This window comes from Alligator sinensis, unplaced genomic scaffold (assembly GCF_000455745.1).
Source record: "Alligator sinensis unplaced genomic scaffold, ASM45574v1 scaffold491_1, whole genome shotgun sequence".
In the NCBI taxonomy this organism is placed as follows: Eukaryota; Metazoa; Chordata; order Crocodylia; family Alligatoridae; genus Alligator; species Alligator sinensis.
Window position 1 is genome coordinate 1 of NW_005843169.1, and position 9,716 is coordinate 9,716.

The window sequence follows — 9,716 nt, forward strand, 5'->3', positions numbered from 1 at the left end:
CTGCTTTGAGCAGAGGGTTGGATTAGATGATCCCCTGAGGTCCGTTCAACCCTAATGTTCTATGATTCTATGATTCATCTTAAAATATCCCTATTTTAGTCGTTGTATACTAAATACATATGGCATGCTTCCCAGATGTTATATCCTTAAGGATAAGTCTGTATTTCAATCAGAGGAGCAATAATTATGTACTTGAATAAATAATTTTCAATTGGCAGGTGGTACTGGGAAAAGAATTTATCTATCTTAGCAATAATTACCATGTCCATGAAAATATTATGAGATGTAAGGGTTGAATATGAACACAACGCAGGGTGCTTCTTTCTTTGTGCCCTTCCTTTTTTTTGACTGGCTAACACACTTCTTACAGTACAAAGGCAATTATAAAAGTGTTCATCCATGTAACACTCCTATGAAATGGAAGTATCTAACTTATACCCAAACCTTATATATTGTGAAAAACAAAGCTTGACAGCTATCTCTACACCCACAGATGTTTTCCATGAACATAAAGACCACAATCAACCTAACTGTTTCTTTGAAAATTGACCATCCTTTTCCAGTGGCCTAATTTAGATAGAACATTAACAGTACACAAAACTAAAAATGGATTAATTGCTCTTTCCTAAATAGGTATTTTACTACAACAAAGAATCTGCTTTTAAGAATCAATGTCAATAATAGTATTTTCTCCTTTTACAGATGCTCGCCTTCTGCAAATGGAAAATAGCTTCTAATTTTCAATGGGATCTACTGACCAATTATGAAAACTCCTACACTGGATTAGCTGTGGGAAAACAGCAAGCATAACACAATGCACTGTAAGGTACAGGGAGGCAGGACCTGATGCACAGAAGCCAGTGGGAGTCTCATGGAATTTGTATCAGGCCCATAACAACTGCAAACTGTTACTGAAACAGAAGTAGAACAAAAGAGAAATGTGTTTGTGAAGAAGGTAATCTGCACAGCAGGTAACAGACGCTGACATTTCTCTGATCAGGAGCAGCCCCTGGGGCCTACACAGCAGGCATTAGGAGTATACTTAGCACCGGGAACATTATGGTAACACCACTAGTTACTTTCAGATGCATATAATCATTGCAGTGGTGATCAGCTGTGATATTCCCAGTGATCTGCTTGGGCCAAATCCTGCATAACTCCAGATCCCAAGGCACACTCAAGCAATGTTATAAGTTCCATATAAAGAACTTAGCATAATAAGCCACCTGAAATGTCCAACAACCAGGCATTTCATCTGTTCTACCAAGCCCAGGAACTATGCTATACATTCTTCAGCACCATCTACTGGCACCATATCTATCAGCTAACTACATATCTATCTGACAGCTGCCACCGCTTCCATGGTCATAAAAAGAACTGGAGGGCTCAACAGGTTGAACCTCCTGCAGTCCCCAATCCCCAGATTGCTAGGTTTTATCTTGCCAGGGACGCCAATATTCTCTGGCATCCCAAGCAAGCCTTGATGATTTATCACATGCTTTTTTGCTATAGTGTTAAAACTTATATCCAGCTGCAAATTAGAATCTGACACAATCTACATTGTTCTTGGCATGGAACAATCTCAAGCAATAAAATGAAATACACTCCTAGCCAACAGGTAGGGATTCCCAACCCTACCTGTGAGTATATTTTTCGTGCCATTTAGAATAATCCTGAAACTGCTGATTGGGACAAGTCAGTGGCTGTGTTTTCACGTCCTCTTCATTCTCTTCCTTAGAGTTTAAATCCTCTACAGGTTGCATCTGTGCAACTAAGTTTGGCAGTGACATTCCTCACATTCAGAAGCAGCATTTGGAGGCTCACAGAGACACAGACACACAGCTCTACTGTGCTGTAAGCATAATCAGTATGCTAAGTATATACAAATATACCAGCTTTGCATAAAGGAAGTGCAAAATGTCTCACTGGAATGTGAAACACAGGCTGTTTCTTTAAATATACAATTTTTAACTCGTATATGCAAGTAAGAACCAAGAGAATGCAGGAAGTCAAAAAATGAAAATTTTTCATGATGCAAAATCAATTCAAACTGGTTCCAGTTCATAATTTATAATGCCACATCTACAAAAGTAAATGATACATTTCAGACCATTGACTTTCAAAAGTCAAAACTTTCACAGTAGTTATTTCCAAGAGAAAGAACAGGAAATACTAAATAAATAACATGACCAGGTTTTCTCGAAGTCAGGCCCCACGACAAGGTGCCACAATCAAAAACAGCTCTGTCCTTTCAGAACTGCTACCTTGTATTAACTATATTCATTTTTTGACACCCACAAAAGTGTTTTGTTATTCTGTAAATGTCATGTGCCATATGGATGGGAACCCATACAATTATGTGGAATCTGATTAATATCTCAGCTGTATTAGTATAATGGGCAAACATCCTGAAATGCACAGCATTATCCCTATCAGCATTATATAGCATTCAGCCGAAAAACAATGAAAGTCTCTCAGAGATGCTGCTGTGAGTACTAAGCAAAGCACAGAATGGAAAGAGGGTTATATTAATGAGACCAGTTTGGTTACTCTCCTTTGTTTTAGCATAACATTAATATATAAAAGGCAAAAAACATTTCTTATTTACATAATTATATTTCTTTAAACTTAATCTCTTAACTTTAAAAGTCAGGGGAAAAACTTTAGTTTAGCCATTGTGCCTGAACAGAGCAGACTTGCAAGCTTTATTGGTGGAATTCGCTACTGTGCAAAGGGCTGGCATGAAGCCTACGAGCAGAGAGAAGTAGTTAGCCGTGTTAGTCTGAAGTCAGGCAGCAGGCAGGGTAGACCTGCACCTTATAGGCTAACTAAAAAAGTTATATAGAAAGCATAAGTTTTTGTGAACTTGAACTCACTTCATCAGATACTGTGAAAGGACAAGCGTAGAGCAGTACATAAAGTGGAGTGAATGATTTTAATAAAAAAGATGGGAAAGGAGAGGAAGGATAGAAGGACACAGTGCTGGGAGAGGCATATAGGAAAGGAACCCATAAGAACAAAGGGTCACAAAAACTAATCCAGGTAATGGGATAAGAATCCATAGCTCCTGTTTAAACCATGCTTAACATAATCTAGTCTGTGGATGAGTTCTTATTCTGCAATTTCCCCTTCAAACTGGTTTTTAAAACTGCTGCCTGAGAACAGCAATTCAAAGTTCAGCAATGGAATACCCAGCGAGGTTAAAATATTCTCTACAGGACTTTGCGTCTTGCTGGACTTGATGTCAGATAGGTGTTCATTCATTCCTATGCAGAGAGACTGCCCTGTCTGTATGATGTAGACAGCAGACGGACACTGTAAGCAGGTGATGGTGTATATGACATCAGCAGCCTCTCAGGTGAATGAGCCTCAGATCCTATACTTCTTGTTACTTGGTCCAGTGATGATGTGGTCTACATTGATGTAGGGGCACAGCAGGCATTTGAATCTACTGCAAGGCCTGGTGCCTCAGTGGAAATGGAAATGTGTTATTCTGTTGCCTGACAGATGCCGTTTGAAGTTGGAGGGCTGTCTGTAAGACAGGACAGGTTTGATCCCCAAGGCTACCTTAAAATGGTCATCCTTTTCCAGGATGCCCTTTCACAGCATCTGATGAAGTGGGCTTGCGTTCACGAAAGCTTATAACAGGGGTGGGCAATTATTTTGGGCAGAGGGCCACTTAGCAAGTTTTGGCAAGTTGTCGAGGGCCGCATGGGTAACCACGCCCCTTGACAGGTGCCCCACCTCCTAGTCGCCAAACTTGGGACTGGAAGTCCTGCCCCTGACCTCTGACCCTTGCCACCAGAAGTCCCTCCCCTTCCCCCTGGAAATACTCTTTCAGAGAAGAGGGTTTTTGCTACCTTAGAACTGGGAAAAAAAAACAAATTATGTACTAAAAATCAAATACCTATAATATTATATTTTAATTCAATTAAAAAATATATTTTTGTCCTGATACCTGTGTGTTCATGCTTTATATGTAGAAGTGATTGCATAATAGCTCAAAATGTACTCTTACTCTTGTATAGTGTGTGGGGTGTTCAGCGGTGTTGGGGGGTATGGGTGGATGGATGTGGGGTTTGTGGGGAGCTGTGGATGTGTGCATGTGTGTGTGGTATTTGTGGGATGTGTGATTGTGTCTGGAGGAGGGTGTGGCTGTGGGGTTTCCAGGAAGGGCTGCAAGGGGGGAGCCAGCTGGGCACTTGCTGCCCTAAGCCTTAGGGCCACGTTTGTGCTGCCACCAGGAGGACGGGGGGCTGCCAGGGAAGGGCCTGTCAGGTTTGGGGGGCACTGCAGGGGGGCTCCTGGAGCCACTGGGGGTGGCACAAGTTGGGGGGGAGGGGGGCCGGGTGGCACAAGTTGGTGGGGATGTGGCCTGGGACATGGGAAGCCCAAGGAGGTGGTGCAGAACTTGCATCACGCACCTGAGGCTTGGGGTAGCAAAGGCTTGGCTGCCCCCTCGCCCCACGGGCAGCCCCGGGGGTTGCCACCACCCCACCCTGCAGGGTCCCGGTGGCCTGAGAGCAGCTTGCCCCTGGCCCTGGGACTCCTGTAGCTTCCAGGAGGCTAGGGGCCCCAGAGAAGCTCCTGGCCAGGCCCTGGGAGCAGCTTCCAGGAGGCTAGGGGCCCCCAGGGCTGACCAGGAGCTTCCCCAGGGCCCCTGGGCTCCTTGAAGCCACAAGAGCTTCTGAAGCAGAAAAGCGGCCGCGGATCCGCTCCTGCTTCTGTCGCAGCCTCCCTGCCCATCCTGGGGCCGGGGAACGAGCTGCCACTGGGCCCCTGCAGGGTGGGGGTGCCCGGGCCTTCCCCCCAGGGTGGCAGCACCCACCGGTGCCTCCCGGGTGGGAGGGGGGGCAGCCAGCCCATTGCTGCCCCAAGCCTCAGGCACAGGATGGAAGTTCTGCGCTGCCTCCCCATGCCCCAGGCCACGTCCCCATCTGGTCATGCCACCCCCAGCAGCCCCAGGTGCCCCCTGTGCTGCCCCCACGGCTGGACACGGGGGTTGGGAGCCAGCAAAAGCCAGGTGGTGCCCCAGGACCAGTGCTGGCGGGGCCCAGAGCAGGGTGGCATGAGCCCTGGGTGCATCTGGCTGGGCTCTACGGAGCCGAGCTGGGCTGCCCCAGCAGCGAGAGAGGAAGCCACGCTGCTCAGGGCCCCACCAGTGCTGGCTCCCATGCACCCTCTCGCTCCCAGCCTCCCGGCCCAGCCCTGTGGCCAGATGGGGACCAGTGTGCCCCCCAACCCCCTCTTACCTAAGCGTCCCACTCCAGCAAGGGCGGGACAGCCTCATGGTCCCTCCAGCTGCGGGGGGTGGGGCAAGGTGGGCCCTGCTCTTCCAGGAGCCTCCTGTGGCTTCCCCTGGGTCCTACAGCCCCTGGCTCCTGTCACTTTTGACAGGAGCCAGAGGCAAATAAATATTCATTTTTTAAAAAATTCTAGGGGCCCCGTGGGCCGGACAGAATGGCCTGGCAGGCCGTATTTTGCCCACCCCTGGCTTATACCCTATATATCTTATTTAGTGAGTCTAAATGGTTTGTGAAATCCATGAACCAGGTAAGTTTCACTTGAACCTTAAGGCTAGGGACAAATCAGTTTATGCGTAACTTCTAAGTCATCAGAAACTAGTTAAAATCTATAACAGAACAGAAGTTCAGTACACATAAACCAGTTTCAAATGCCCCTTACCCTGAGTACAGAGCTGTCCTACTAAGCTTACTGAAAGTTACTGCTGGCTGGGACTGTGGACTGCAAATCCCAGAGAAACCTGGAAGCAGGAAGAAGTGATGAACAACCCTGCAGAGTCCTGTTGCTGTCATTTTGGACCACAAATACCAGAGACCTTGGGGGTAGCAGGAAGAGGTAATGAATACACAGCCCATGCTGGCTATGTGCCACAGAGCTGTGCTCTAGCACCCCTGCCCCAGCTTCTAGCCTGAGCCACTGCAGGCATGTGGCTGAAATTCCTGAATCAAAAGTGGAGGTGCGTCCAGTTGTTTCTCAAGTTAACCTCTGCATCTTTGACTAACCTGCAAAGACTGAATTGATTCAGCCTCAGGCTTTCTGACTGTCTATACTTTGCCTAAATGAGAACTTGTACACTAGCATTGTACTAGCACTCTGCACAGAAGGCAATTTCAGCACCTAATAGATGGGACCAGATGGAAGAAACAGATAGACATTTAAAAGGGACATGTTCTTCTTAAAATGTAGTCATTTTTAAAATGAACTAACTAAAATGCACTTGTTGCAAAATGTTCCCAATTTTCAACAAACAGACAAACAACAGAGGAAACTAACTAGACAGGAGGAAGCGTGAAATGGACTGCATACAAAGTATTGTCAGATGTACAAAATAAATAAAATGAGAAAAAAGATAAACTTCTTTTTTATCTTTGTCATTTGTAATTAATTTAAGTATTACCAGTACTTAAGACATCTGTATTTAAAATACTTCATTCTAGTTGAAAGTATCTCTTAAAAAAAGATACTCCTATATATCTTAAGTAAGAAACAAACTGCATTCCTGTTAGCTTTTGTTGCTTTGCATCTCATTTCCAAAAAAAACGAAATAAAAACTCCTAGAATGATATTTAGTTAGTATTTCTTCTAATTGCATATAGCCTCTGAATTATTTCCATAATCAAAAAAGGAGAGAGTTCAGTTGCAGTTCTTTTTTTAGGAAGTCATGTGAGAACAGAAATGAAGCACCAATAACTTTTTCTTTTTCAAGTGCATTCACTATAAATTTACAGTGCCTTATATGATTAAAAAGTAAGAGATGGAATTGCCTACTTTTCCCAACTTAACACTGTTTATATCAAGAGTCTGAGGCATGTGGGAACAAATTTTAAATTAATTCAAGCTACTTACAGGGAAACCTTTCTCCTTTTTAAATTCCAATAATCTTTGATCATAGATACACACATAAAGCAGCATAGTCTTTTAACTAACTGCAAGCATATGGCATAGGGAACAGAACCAAATCTTCCACACTAAAAAGCTATTTGCTTCTACTGCTTGAACCAAGATATAAGCACCATTAGCTTACTGGGAGTAGTGCTTTTGTCCCCTTTCTAGGCCAGTCATTAGTAAATGGGAGATCCAGAAATATAATCCCAGTCTTGTCATTTATGAAGTGTTAAAAAAAAAAAACCCAAGGAAAAATGGACTTTAGTGTGGCAGGCTCTACCTGTTCCTGGGCAGATGGAAGAGAGAGCTGTCCTGAGCAAAGCTAGGGCCCACTCACAGTTCTTAAGCTCATGAAAGAAGAAGACTCCAAGTCTAATAATGTTGTATGTGACAGGGTCTCAAGAAAAGCTACAGCTGCACAGTCTCTTCAACATCACTCCTTACAAAGAATCCTTGCCTTAAAAGCAAAGTTGAATCGATAGTGAAGCTCACACCTGAGACAGAATTGACTTAGTTACAGTCCCTCTTTACAAAACATTTTTGTTGTACTTTTTCTCAAGGAATCTATATTTGCTAGCATACATGCACTGGTCTGTGACTGGTACTTTTCTCATGTAACTTTTCTGTTAAACAAAAAGGTTGGTATAAAAAATAGGTTTGTCATTTAAAGAAACTGTTTTAGTTTCTGGAAATGACAAATTCAGTTGTGTATATGGAGTCAAGATGATTTCAAATAAAAATGAAATAAATATAACATGACTATCAAGAATATCTGCTTAAACATATTGATATGAGCAACATAATTATCACTTTTATTTGGCTAAAAAGGTCATTAATGTTATTTTGAGTAACTATTTAGAATATCATCTGATCACAGTATAAAACTAACATTTTCAGCAGAAGGCCAGTAAAAAGCTCATGTGTCACTTAAATTCCACCTAAAGCCTATTTTGAGAATCTGAATGATGCTTAGACATTGCACTTGACCTCTACACAGGAGGGCATTTTATCCATGGTGAGTAATTACTGAAATCATTTCAGCAGTGAGAAAGATCATAAACCTCAGGAGAAAGAGGGCTGTGCACTACATTATTCACTGGTGGCGTAAAGCATGTACATTATTAAGTGCGTGATGCTGCACTCTCTAGTGACCTTGACTCATGTTGATCATCTGTCTGTCAGAGGTGTCAAACTGGAGCAGGGCCAGATCAGACCCACAGACGAGCCCCACATTCTAGATCCAGTGGGTGCTCTAGAGTGGCTGGAGGGAATGCTGTGCACAGCATTGTCCAGCTTCTCCACCACTCTGGGGCTATGCTGCACATGGTGGCTGCTCCATGCCTGTACAGCACAGCCCCACAGTGGCTGCCACATGTAGCACAGCCCTAGAGAACCATGCTGGTATCCACTCTGCTGCTCTGGGACGTGTGTTGGACTGGGCATCATGTATGCTACACATGCTACCCGTGGGAGACTCACAGGTAGCACTAGGGGCTGGATGATACAGCTTTGCAGCCTGGATCCAGCCCAAAGGCCGTATCTTTAACATCCCTGGTCTAAGTATAAAGACCAAGACACTAAGGAGACATATCAAATAATCACGTGTACCAAGCAACATTTGTGCTCAACATCCTGGTTGAACACCCATTACACCCGTTACCAAATTACTGATGTTATCATGAACATTAAAATAAAGAAGGGAAGAAAAATCCAATGCACCATTTATTCCCAGGCAATACGAAATGAAGGTACCATGAAACAAAAGCAAACAAAGGATTCAGGTTTGGTTTGTTGCTTTTTAAAAAAAAAATCCTGTAAAAGATTGGTACTTTTAAGGATTAAATTGATTTGCAATTTGGAAGTCTTATGATCCTGATCTGAAGGCTATGAAGCTCAATGGAAAGTCAGACCCTATATCACAAACTATTTACACGGGTCTAAGAACACTTTGTGCTCCGTGCTGGCTGCCACTTAGGCCAGGATTCATTTCAACTATGTTACAGCCTGAATATCTAAAGCATTACCCTGCTTTTCCATTCACATTTGTTTGTGCACTGGGAAAGGCATCTAACGTACTGCAAATTAACTTAAGTTTTAAGGGAGCAGTTAGTCAGTAAAATTAGTCCCCCTACCTCCTATCCCATCATCTATTCCATGTAACTCTGCCTGTTACTCACTTTTTCAGTACCATCCTATTAGCAAATGTAAGAGGTTAAATTCCGATGCCATGAGAAACTGTTTGCTTAGTTGTCATAAATGTGTGGAAGGAAAAGGAAACACTTCACACATCTTATTTTCCGCTCCCGATATATTTTAATTTTTCTCCTGCACTCTTTGCTTGGCCATATATCATTGACAAATGGTTACCATAGTCTCACGATGCTTCATAATACTTTCCCTTCCTTCTTCTGTAAGCTTCCTTATGAAAATAGGCAGTACACATTGTTGGCCCTAAAGTGAGAACATAATGTACTGCCTCTAGGAAAAACTATTTAAAACATTTTCTCCTACTTAAAAAAACATTAAGAACAACTATATTTATTTAAAAAAACGAACTCCATGTATGCATCTGTGCACACACACACGCACATATGCAAATAAATTAAATTTAGCTATTTATAGAGCTGTATGATTTTTCCTGGCTCAAGTTTTGGCAAACCTCTCCCAGTGGGATCAGTTCACATGGTTTAGTATCCATGTTAGTTGTGCTACAATTCCATGTGTGTGAAAGACTAACTCTTTGCCTCACTCTTAAAAATCTCTGAATGTACCGATACTTAAACTGACTGTTTACTGAACTTGTCACA